The sequence below is a fragment of the Rhinopithecus bieti genome, unplaced genomic scaffold (assembly GCF_001698545.2).
Source record: "Rhinopithecus bieti isolate Rb0 unplaced genomic scaffold, ASM169854v2 scaffold_44159, whole genome shotgun sequence".
Taxonomy (NCBI): domain Eukaryota; kingdom Metazoa; phylum Chordata; class Mammalia; order Primates; family Cercopithecidae; genus Rhinopithecus; species Rhinopithecus bieti.
In genome coordinates this window covers 2,383,993-2,393,085 of record NW_016818573.1, presented here as the reverse complement: position 1 = coordinate 2,393,085, position 9,093 = coordinate 2,383,993, and the positions used below count along the sequence as shown (strand labels likewise).

Genomic DNA, 9,093 nt, shown 5'->3' with positions numbered 1-9,093 from the left:
AAACCACAGCAGATGGAGGGCCAGCTGCCCAGCTGCTCTGGAGAAAAGGAGGAGCTGTGTCTTATCTTTGTAATTTCAGCCCCAGCAGTAAAATTGTCCCTATGTTGCCAAAGAGGAAATGAAAACACAGAGTCACAGTCTTTTTTTTTTTTTTTTTTTTTTTTTGGAGTCTCGCTCTGTCGCCCAGGCTGGAGTGCAGTGTTGCGATCTCGGCTCACTGCACCCTCCCCCTCCCAGGTTCAAGCAATTCTCCTGTCTCAGCCTCCCGAGTAGCTGGGACTACAGGCACACGCCACCACGCCTGGCTAATTTTTATATTTTTAGTAGAGACGGGTTTCACCGTATTGGTCAGGCTGGTCTCAAACTCCTGACCTCAGGTGATCCGCCTGCCTTGACCTCCCAAAATGCTGGGATTACAGGCGTGAGCACAGAACTAAAATCTGCCTGCCGATTGAATATTTTCACTTCCGGAGTGAGCCTCAATACTGTACTTCATTTTAGATCTGAACTAGTTAGAAAAATTAAAGCAAATACATAGCAAAAGGATCTGATCTTCACATGATCCAACCGACCTTGGGTCTCAGCAAACTCACGTCTGTGCAGGTTAAGTTCCACACATGAACTGTGACTGAACTGCGGACGGTGGTGGTGACATCAAATCGCATTTCTGGTGCTCCCAGAGCTCAGAGTGGATGGTTGATCCTGTCTTTGCACAATCTCAGCTTTCTGTGTCTGTTAGCTTCCTAGTCCAAGACCCCAAGGCAGGCTATAAAACTGGAAATATAGTCTTGGTTTGCTCCTGTGAAATCATCCTTCGCTGACAGGTTTTGGTTTGGACCGGAGGAATGCCTGAGGGTCTTACACACACTGGAATTCAGTCACAGAACTACTAACTTGCAAAGTCTATTTCTTTTTCCTTCCTTCCTTCTTGATCTGAAACCTCCACTTCCCTCCGGATTCAAGCAATTATCCTGCCTCGGCCTCCCGAGTAGCTGGGGCTACCGGCGTACGCCGCCACGCCCGGCTAATTTTTTGTATTTTAGTAGAGACGGGGTTTATCATGTTGCCCAGGCTAGTCTCGAACTCCTGAGCTCAGGTAATCCGCCCGTCTCGGCCTCCCAAAGTGCTAGGATTATAGGCAAGAGCCACCAAGCCCGGCCTGCAAAGCCTATTTCTAACCAAAGTCAAGTCCCACACACTTGCCTCTACACTGCGTTTTGCTCCTTTGTTATCCCAGGTTTTACAATTACAGAGCACTTGATGAGCCTGTTTCCACGTCTGTAAAATGGGGCGAAGTTCTTCACCGTGCTACTGCAGAGTTAAGCCACTGGCCCTGTAGGCAAAGTGCTTAGAACGGGCGTGGCACGCTGTGGGTGCACAGAAACGCTCGCTGCCATCCCCACTCTAACTACCGGGCACCCCAGCGCCCCGCCAGGGGCTGAAGAAACGTGGGAGTAAGCGGAGGAACGAGAAGGGCGTGTGCCCGTGAAAGGTCTCACGAGGCGTTTCGAAGTCGCCTCTTCAGGCTGGGCCGCCGCCAAGGTGCTTCTGAGCTCACCCAGCCCAACCCGGGCACCCTGGGACCCCAAGACGGCAGCGGGCACAGCTGGGCAGCCGAGCCCCGGGAACACCCACTTCCGCCACAGACCTGCTCAAAATAGCTCCTTCTGGCAGCGCGCAAGACATGGCCCGAGCCGGCCCTGGGGAGGCGGTGCCTGAGAGCAGACAACCCCCCTACTTCCGGCTCGCCTCTGGTAGCCACAGGCCCGTCGCAGCCGTCCCACGCCCAGACCACGCCCTCCATGACGTCACTTCCGGCGTTTGGGCGGGGCCCAAGCAGGGCGCGCTGCCCGGAGCTGCCTAGGTTGTGCTCCCGGCCACGTCCCCGCGCCGGGCTGCGGGCTCCTTCCTACCGTCGTAGGGCCGCCGGGCCGCCGCGGGCCTGCTGCGCCCGGGTAAGGGGCTCGCACTGCCGTCCGGGGAGCTGCTGTCAGGGCTCCCTGACCGGCTTGGGACTGAGAGGCAGAGGTGGGGGGGCAGGAGGAGGGTTGGATGGTGGCACGAGGGGCAGGGGGAGAGTGAGTGGGGCTGAGAGAGGCAGGAGGAACGGGACAGGAGGAGCCGCGGATGGGGCACGCACAGAGTGCAAGACGCTGAGCAATGCGGGTACGGAAGGAGTCAACTGGGGGCCGAGCATGGCTGGGGGCCCAAGAGGCAGGAGGAGAGGGAGGAGGGCTGAGGGGGGTCCCAGACTGGAGAAGAGGCCCGCTTGTCCCATTTTGGGAGCAGAATGGGGACACTCTCGTAGGGGGGGCGAATTTGCCCTGGGGTCTTTCCCTGGCAAGCCCAGGACGGGACTGAACCCCAAGAAGTGTTGCTCTCAGAGTTGAGTGACCCAGACCTATCCCCCAGACGCTCTCTCTACCTGGGTGGAGGTTATGCATCCCCCAGCTTCCCTCCCCTGCCCATCTGTCTCCCTGCCTGCTTCCCCCGTGCGAGTCACTTAGTAGCCCCCGTGTGACTGCTTAGCATGTTGACTTAATCTTTAGGCTGATAGGAGGAATCGGCCTCCACACGCATGGTTTGCCACCAGAAATAATCATCGTGCTTAGAAATCTGACTTTAACAACTTGCAGTTATCCCTCGCCCCAGGAAAATCTCTAACAGTTCAATAAAATCAGCAAGGAAAAGATTTAAAATACAAATTTTTCCATTTATACAGTGGATCTGCCTAATGGACAAAGGAATGTCAGAGATACCCACGTTCTTAGCAAAAACTAGGCCCTAGCATTTAGCTGTGATACCAAAACTTCCAGAAACCTGGAAGCAAGCAATGTATTTAATGTAATGTAATAAATATCCAATGTTCCAGGTTTCCGTCTGCCACAGAGTCACATCCTTTGGACTACAGGACAATGTCTATATACACAAAGACATAAGTCTGTGTTCCTTGGGCTTCTGCAACCAAAGTTCAGCCAGGTGACGTGTCAGGATTAGGTACCTGCAGTTTGCCCTGTATTTGTTTTTGCAGTTCCTACTCCTTGGTATCTGTAACTTGCCTAACTTGGTGTGAGGACCTGGCCGTGTTGCTGCTGAGTGTGTCTTAATAGCCTGATAGAATGTAGGGGTAACAGCTGTAGTCCTTTACCAAGCTTCAGGATTACTTGTGTTGGGTCTTTGGAACATCTCTGTGCTAGAAAAAAAGAATTAAGTTATTTATTTCCTTTTTCTTTTTAAGAGATGGGGTCTCACTATGTTGTCCAGGCTGAACTCAAACTTCTGGGCTTACAATCCTCCCACCTCAGCCTCCTGAGTATCTGGGATTACAGGCATGCAGCACCGTGCCTGGAGTCCAGTTTTGTGTAACTTGCATGAAGTGCCCTACATGTAACAAGCCAAGGTTGAGAACACAAGAATTCAGACAAGATGCATTGGGAGGCCCATCTCAAGGTCATGCACCAGAAAAGGATAGGGAGGTTGACGCCCAGGGGCACAGTCTAGGGGTGCACAGTCTAGGGGTGTATCACCTGGCTTAAGGGGTATCCTGTTGCACCTTCCTTGCAGATCCTATGGGGAGCTGACCCCTGAAGAAGGGAACTCCCAGTGCCAGCCTAACCCGTCTTTCTATCCGTCCTGGTCTCCAACTTAATACAAACTTAATTCTCTCTTGCTCATTCCCCTCCTGCCCCCGGGGTCTCTTTTTTCCCATCTATTATGGTCTGAGACCCTGATCTACCCAGTCTCCCTGTACCAGATAATAATGAGAATAACTGGGTGGGGTCCCGAGACCCACACCCTAATTTTGGCTTGAAGCCCTTGCAGGGGAAACAGTTATTTTAAATGTTGTTAATGGCTTGTCCATCATGAGTCAACTTATAAAGATGACCGCAGGTCCCTGCATGGGATCTTGACGTTTAGAATATTCTGTTGGAAAGTGGAGGCAGGACCATAGCAGAGGGATGAAGTCATAGGACAACGAAGGCCTGTTCTTGACTACACAGTGGCCAGTTCCTGTTTCTGTGGAAGTGACCACCGGCCCCACCGGCTGGGAGGGAATAAGTGGTAATGGTATCCAGCAGAAGTTTCCTGAGAAACCCGTGGAGTGTTCTGAGATAGCCTTGTGGACATGCTCCATGTGTGTGCTATCACCTTTGTGTGTGTGATTTTGCATGTATGTGTGTGCATGTGTGAGTGCACATGTGTGGTGGCATGTGTACATGTGTGGTGGCATGTGTACATGTGCAGATGGACACACGTGCAGCTGTGCACACACAAGCGTGTGTGACTAAGTGCATGTGTGTGTGGCTGTGTGTGCACACGTGGGCATCTGTCTGTATTGGGAGCAGGCCCACGGTGGTCCTTGATATCACCACCTACTGATAACCTGCCCGTGATAAGAGGTGACGAGCTGTTTCTGTAATCTCCTGAGTTCACGTTAAATATTCATCAATGAGAAAATCATTTGTGCAGGTTAACATCTTTGCATTATGGCTGTGCTCCTGGATTCCTCTAAAGTTTTGGTTAGCTCCTAGGAAAATGTCCCTCCTGGTACATAGATCATGTAGTCTCTCTAAATTATGGAAATCAGTGTGTGAAACTGTATCAGGTGGGTAACTCTGTGCTTTTCTGCTTAGGGGCTTGAAGGACTTGAAGAAAATACGCTGGTTTCTTTCCTTGGAGGTTTTCAGAAATGTTTTCCAAAAGTGATACATGCTTGTTAAAAAAAAAAAGAAAGAAAGAAATGAAATAGAGAATGAAATCACTATTATATATGGTGAATCCATTCTCCAGGGATAATCATTAACATTCTAGTGCAAATCTTTCCAGACCCTTGAATAAGTGTCTTTTTTAACAAAAATAGGATCATGGTCCACACGCTGCTGTGTAACCTGCCTTGTTCGTTTATTGATGCGTGCTATATATCTTCGCACGTCAATAAGTAGAGAGTTGTGTATTTTTAACAGTTGCCATAGTATTTTATATATGAATGGGGCCATACTTGACAGAACTATTCCACTTTTTTACTCTTTCTAAATAATGTTGTGAGAAATATCTTTGTAGATCATCTTTGGACATCTGTCTGAGTGTTTCCTTAGAAGAAACTGCAGTAGAAGTTGCTGCATCGGAGGTTTTTTTTTTTTTGAGACGGAGTTTTGCTCTTATTGCCCGGGCTAGAGGGCAGTGGTGCAATCTCGGCTCACTGCAACCTCTGCCTTCTGGTTTCAAGTGATTCTCCTGCCTCAGCCTCCCAAGTCGCTGGGATTACAGGTGCCCGCCACCACGCCCAGCTAATTTTTTTGTATTTTTAGTGGAGATGGGGTTTCACCATGTTGATCAGGCTGGTCTGAAACTGCTGACCTCGTGATCCACCTGCCTCGGCCTCCCAAAGTGCTGGGATTGCAGGCATGAGCCACCGCACCCGGCCCGCATCGGAGGTTTTGAATTGAAGGCTTTGATCCATGTTGTCGTTGTCCCAGTGGAATGAATGATCTGTTGAATGCTGCTCTTTCTGTGCCTCCCTCCTTGCTGGAATTTTCCCTCATGCTTTTCCTAAGGAATGTGGACTTTCTTTCAAACTCTAGATGCATCTGTTACCAGAGTGGAGAGTCTGCCTTCGTCTCACATGTGCCACAAAGGATGGCATGGCCCGGGAGTGCCCCACCACGTGGCTTTCACCCCCTGCAAAGCCAGATCTCACCCAGCGACACAGTGCCAAGCTCGCAGCTCTCCAAGGAGGAAGATGGCCCAGGCTGGGGGCATGCCCTTAGCAGCGGCCTCTGGTGAGTGTCCTGGCCCTGCAGGCTGGGCCTGCCTGTTGGGTGATGGGACAGTGAGCCCAGAGGGAGCTTTGCAGGGTCACCAGAGGGTCAAGAGAAAAGGAAAGACAGCCAAGCCTTATAGTAACCAAGGAAGGCCCAGTCTGTGGCCCTTAACTGTCACAAGCCCTGCCTCTTTTTTTTTTTTTTTTTTTTTTGAGACAAGGTTTTGGTTCCGTGTTCCAGGCTGGAGAACAGTGGTGCAATCTTGGCTTACTGCAACCTCTGCCTCCCAGGTTCAAGCCATCCTCCCACCTTAGACTCTGGAGTAACTGGGACTACAGATGCACGCCACCATGCCTGGCCAATGTCTGCATTTTTTGTAAAGATGGGGTTTCACCATGTTGCCCAGGCGGTCTCTAACTCGTGAGCTCAATCCACCCACCTGCCTCGGCTTCTCAAGGTGCTGGGATTACATGCATGAGTCATTGCTCCTGACAGGGAGGCCTTGTCTTCTGAGTGAACTGGGGTGGTGGCCCATGGACAGGATGGGGATCATGCGATCCTCTGCAACCCTCTTCGGCTTTGTGATAGAAATGCAGGTTACCTCAAGAGGTTCTCCCTGACCTTGGTGATGCTGTGGGCACTCACAGAAGCCTCCTCTGTGCTGCAGGGAGGCTGTTCTCACTGATGCGGGGTGCTGGAGGGCGCCTCTTAGCAGATGATGATGAGAGGCTGTCCCCTCCCAGGAAGGAGAAGGTCCTTGTCTGTTCCAAGGCAAGGAACTGGACAAGGAGGAGGAGGTTCATTCAGTACATTGGGTCTGATCCTCTCTGCTGTAGCTGGAGCACAGTCCCTGAAGCTGGCTCAAGTGCCAAGGCAGGGGCTAGCAAACTGGGCCGAATCCCACCTGCTGCCTGTTTGTATAAAGTTTTATTGGGACACAGCCGTGCCCACCATTCACATCTATTCCAGGGCTCCCTCTGTACCGGAATGGCAGAATTGAGTAGCTAAGACACAGACCGAATGGCCCACAGAGTCCCAAATATTTGCTGTCCTGACTTCTATAGGGAAAGTGTGCTGACCCCTGCCCTAGAGATTTGTAGTGAGGGGGCAACAGAAGACCTGGGGCTGGGCTACATTCAGGAGCTGAGACCCTCTTCACCCATAAGAAGCCCCTGCCAATCATCTCGCCTTTAACTCACCCAGAGGACTTCAAATCCTGGGCTCAGGCCTGGGGAACATCTGGAGCCCGGGGTGGTAGCATTTTAAAGGCATTCGATAGATGTTACTGACCCGAGAGAGAGCCGTTTAAATACTCATATTTATCAAAAGCCCAGCTGCACAGCCTTGGCCCATGGAGGATTGTGAGTTCTTTGTGCCCGCAACCTTCCAGTTTCAGTTCTGCCCGGCGTGATACTGGTTAGTTTCTTCCCTCCCCACCCCCCGCCGCCACACTTTTTTTCTGTCAGAACAAATAATGCTTTTTGCACTCTAGATCTGTGGTTTGTAAGGCCAAGTAATTTTTCTAAACCCCTAACACATCAGGAGCCCTTACAGACCATTTTGAAGAGAAAGCACCATTTGAAGCTAGGGAAAAGTGAGTGACTCTCGGAAAGAGACCGGAAGTCTCCTGGAATACACCAGCCTTTTAGAAGGGTGTGTGCTCTAAGGGCTTTTTCCAGCCCCGGGGCAACTTGACAGCCGTCCATGTGGATTACAGGAGGCAGAAAGCCACCCAGGGGCTTCTTGTTGCACAGTGGCTGCTTTTGCGTAGCTGGAAGTGCTTCTTGGGTGGGCTGCTGGCTAAGCCAGGTACCCTGCTGGGTCCTTGTCCGCATGATCCCATGTCACTCCCGTGCAGCTCACCGAGGCTCAGAGGTCCTGTGGCTGCACATATCACTTGGTTAGTGAGCTTGGGAGCTGGGGTTGGAACGCAGGCAGTGCTGTTGGCCTGTGTGTGTCCTGCTGGTCTCCCAGTCCCCTTGCATGGTCTGTTGCCCCTATTGCAGTGGCTTCCTCAAGGGAACGACAGTGAATGCTGAAAGACCTAAAAGGCTGCTCCTGCCAGTCATGCAGTCGGTGGCCCCTTCGTCCCTCAGTGACCAATGGGCAGCTCACCCAGCACCCCCAAGCCCCAGTCCGCATGCAGCTATGCAGCTGGGGCCCCACTTTGCTATGGGCTGCTAAGTGCTGGTTTCCTTGTGACTGTTTTCATTATTTTATCTAACAAAACAAATCAACCAAACCAAGTAACTTTTTTATTAAGTTTTTTATTAACTTTTTTATTAACTTTATTAAGTTAAGGGCCGGGCACAGTAGCTCATGCCTGTAATCCCAACCCTTTGGAAGCCACGGCAGGAAGACTGTTTCAGCTGAGGAGCTGGAGACCACCCTAGGCAACATAGCGAGAACCCTCTCTCCACAAAAAAAAAAAAAAAAAAATAGCCAGGTGTGGTGGCGTGCACCTGTGACTCCAGCTGAGGTAGCAGGATCATTTGAGCCTGGGAAGTCAAAACTGTAGTGAGGTACGATCGTGCCACTGCACTCCAGCCTGGGCAGCAGAGCAAGACCCATCTCAAAAAAATAAAAATGTGCTAAGGCTTCCACATCACTTCTGTGGAGCATTAGAATGAAGGAGAGGTCTTTGCTTTACAGTGACTTGGGCCGGCTGTGGGGACCACTGCAGTCTCTGAAGTAGGGAAGTCACTCATTCACTCACACCTTCATTCATTGAGACAGCCTCTATGTCAGGTGCCTGGATTGCTGCCCCTCACTGGCTGCCCCTGCCTCCCCTCTTGCTAAAAGCACCTTCCTGTTCTTGTCTAAGGCCGTGTAGGGACTCCCATTTCCCTACTGTGAAATCTAAACTGCCACGTGGCTCCTGGGGCCTCCTCACACTCTCCAGACTAATCGCCATCTCACCATGCTCTCCCTTGCCTCTGACCCTGCTGTTGTCATCTGCTGCTCCCTCTCCACCTGCCTGCCCACCCCCACCCAGCTTTCAGAATGTGGCCCAGGTGTCACTTTCCCAGGAAACCTTCCTTGGCATGCTGACCACACCACCACTGGCTGAACTGTGTCCTCTGGGGCCCAGCCATCCTTGGGGCTTCTGCCCAGAGGAACAGCCTACCTCACTCTTCAAGGCCTGCCCACGTGCTGTCTCCTCCCTGCTTCCCAGCACTGAGTCACACCCTGCTTGTGCCAGCCTGCAGTGACCTCTTTTCTGTGTCTCCCGTGGACTGTAGGTCCCTGAAGAGGTTTTGTGTTTTTCACCTTTTTGTCCTAAGTGTACTGCCTGGCACATGAGTAAGCACTCAGTAAATACTGGATGAAA

General features: G+C 51.5%; 1 protein-coding gene and 1 long non-coding RNA gene across 4 annotated transcripts in view; one reads left to right on the top strand and one right to left on the bottom strand.

The window, feature by feature from the left end:
• The window catches only part of LOC108518627 (uncharacterized), a 6,666-nt gene extending 4,907 nt beyond the window's left edge, over window positions 1-1,759 (bottom strand). The window contains exons 1-2 of one of the 3 annotated variants that reach the window (XR_001882414.1): window positions 1,649-1,759; window positions 573-857 (exon numbers count right to left, since the gene is read on the bottom strand). This is a non-coding gene — a long non-coding RNA (uncharacterized LOC108518627). Of the gene's footprint in view, window positions 1-572; window positions 964-1,648 lie in introns of those variants that run through there. The other 2 variants (XR_001882415.1, XR_001882413.1) reach the window with 2 other exon arrangements.
• A 56-nt stretch (window positions 1,760-1,815) lies between these two features.
• The window catches only part of CUNH11orf24 (chromosome unknown C11orf24 homolog), an 11,496-nt gene continuing 4,218 nt past the window's right edge, over window positions 1,816-9,093 (top strand). The window contains exons 1-2 of the mRNA XM_017857331.1: window positions 1,816-1,955; window positions 5,583-5,780. The gene's annotated coding sequence lies outside the window, so the exon portion shown is untranslated. The remainder of the gene's footprint in view (window positions 1,956-5,582; window positions 5,781-9,093) is intronic.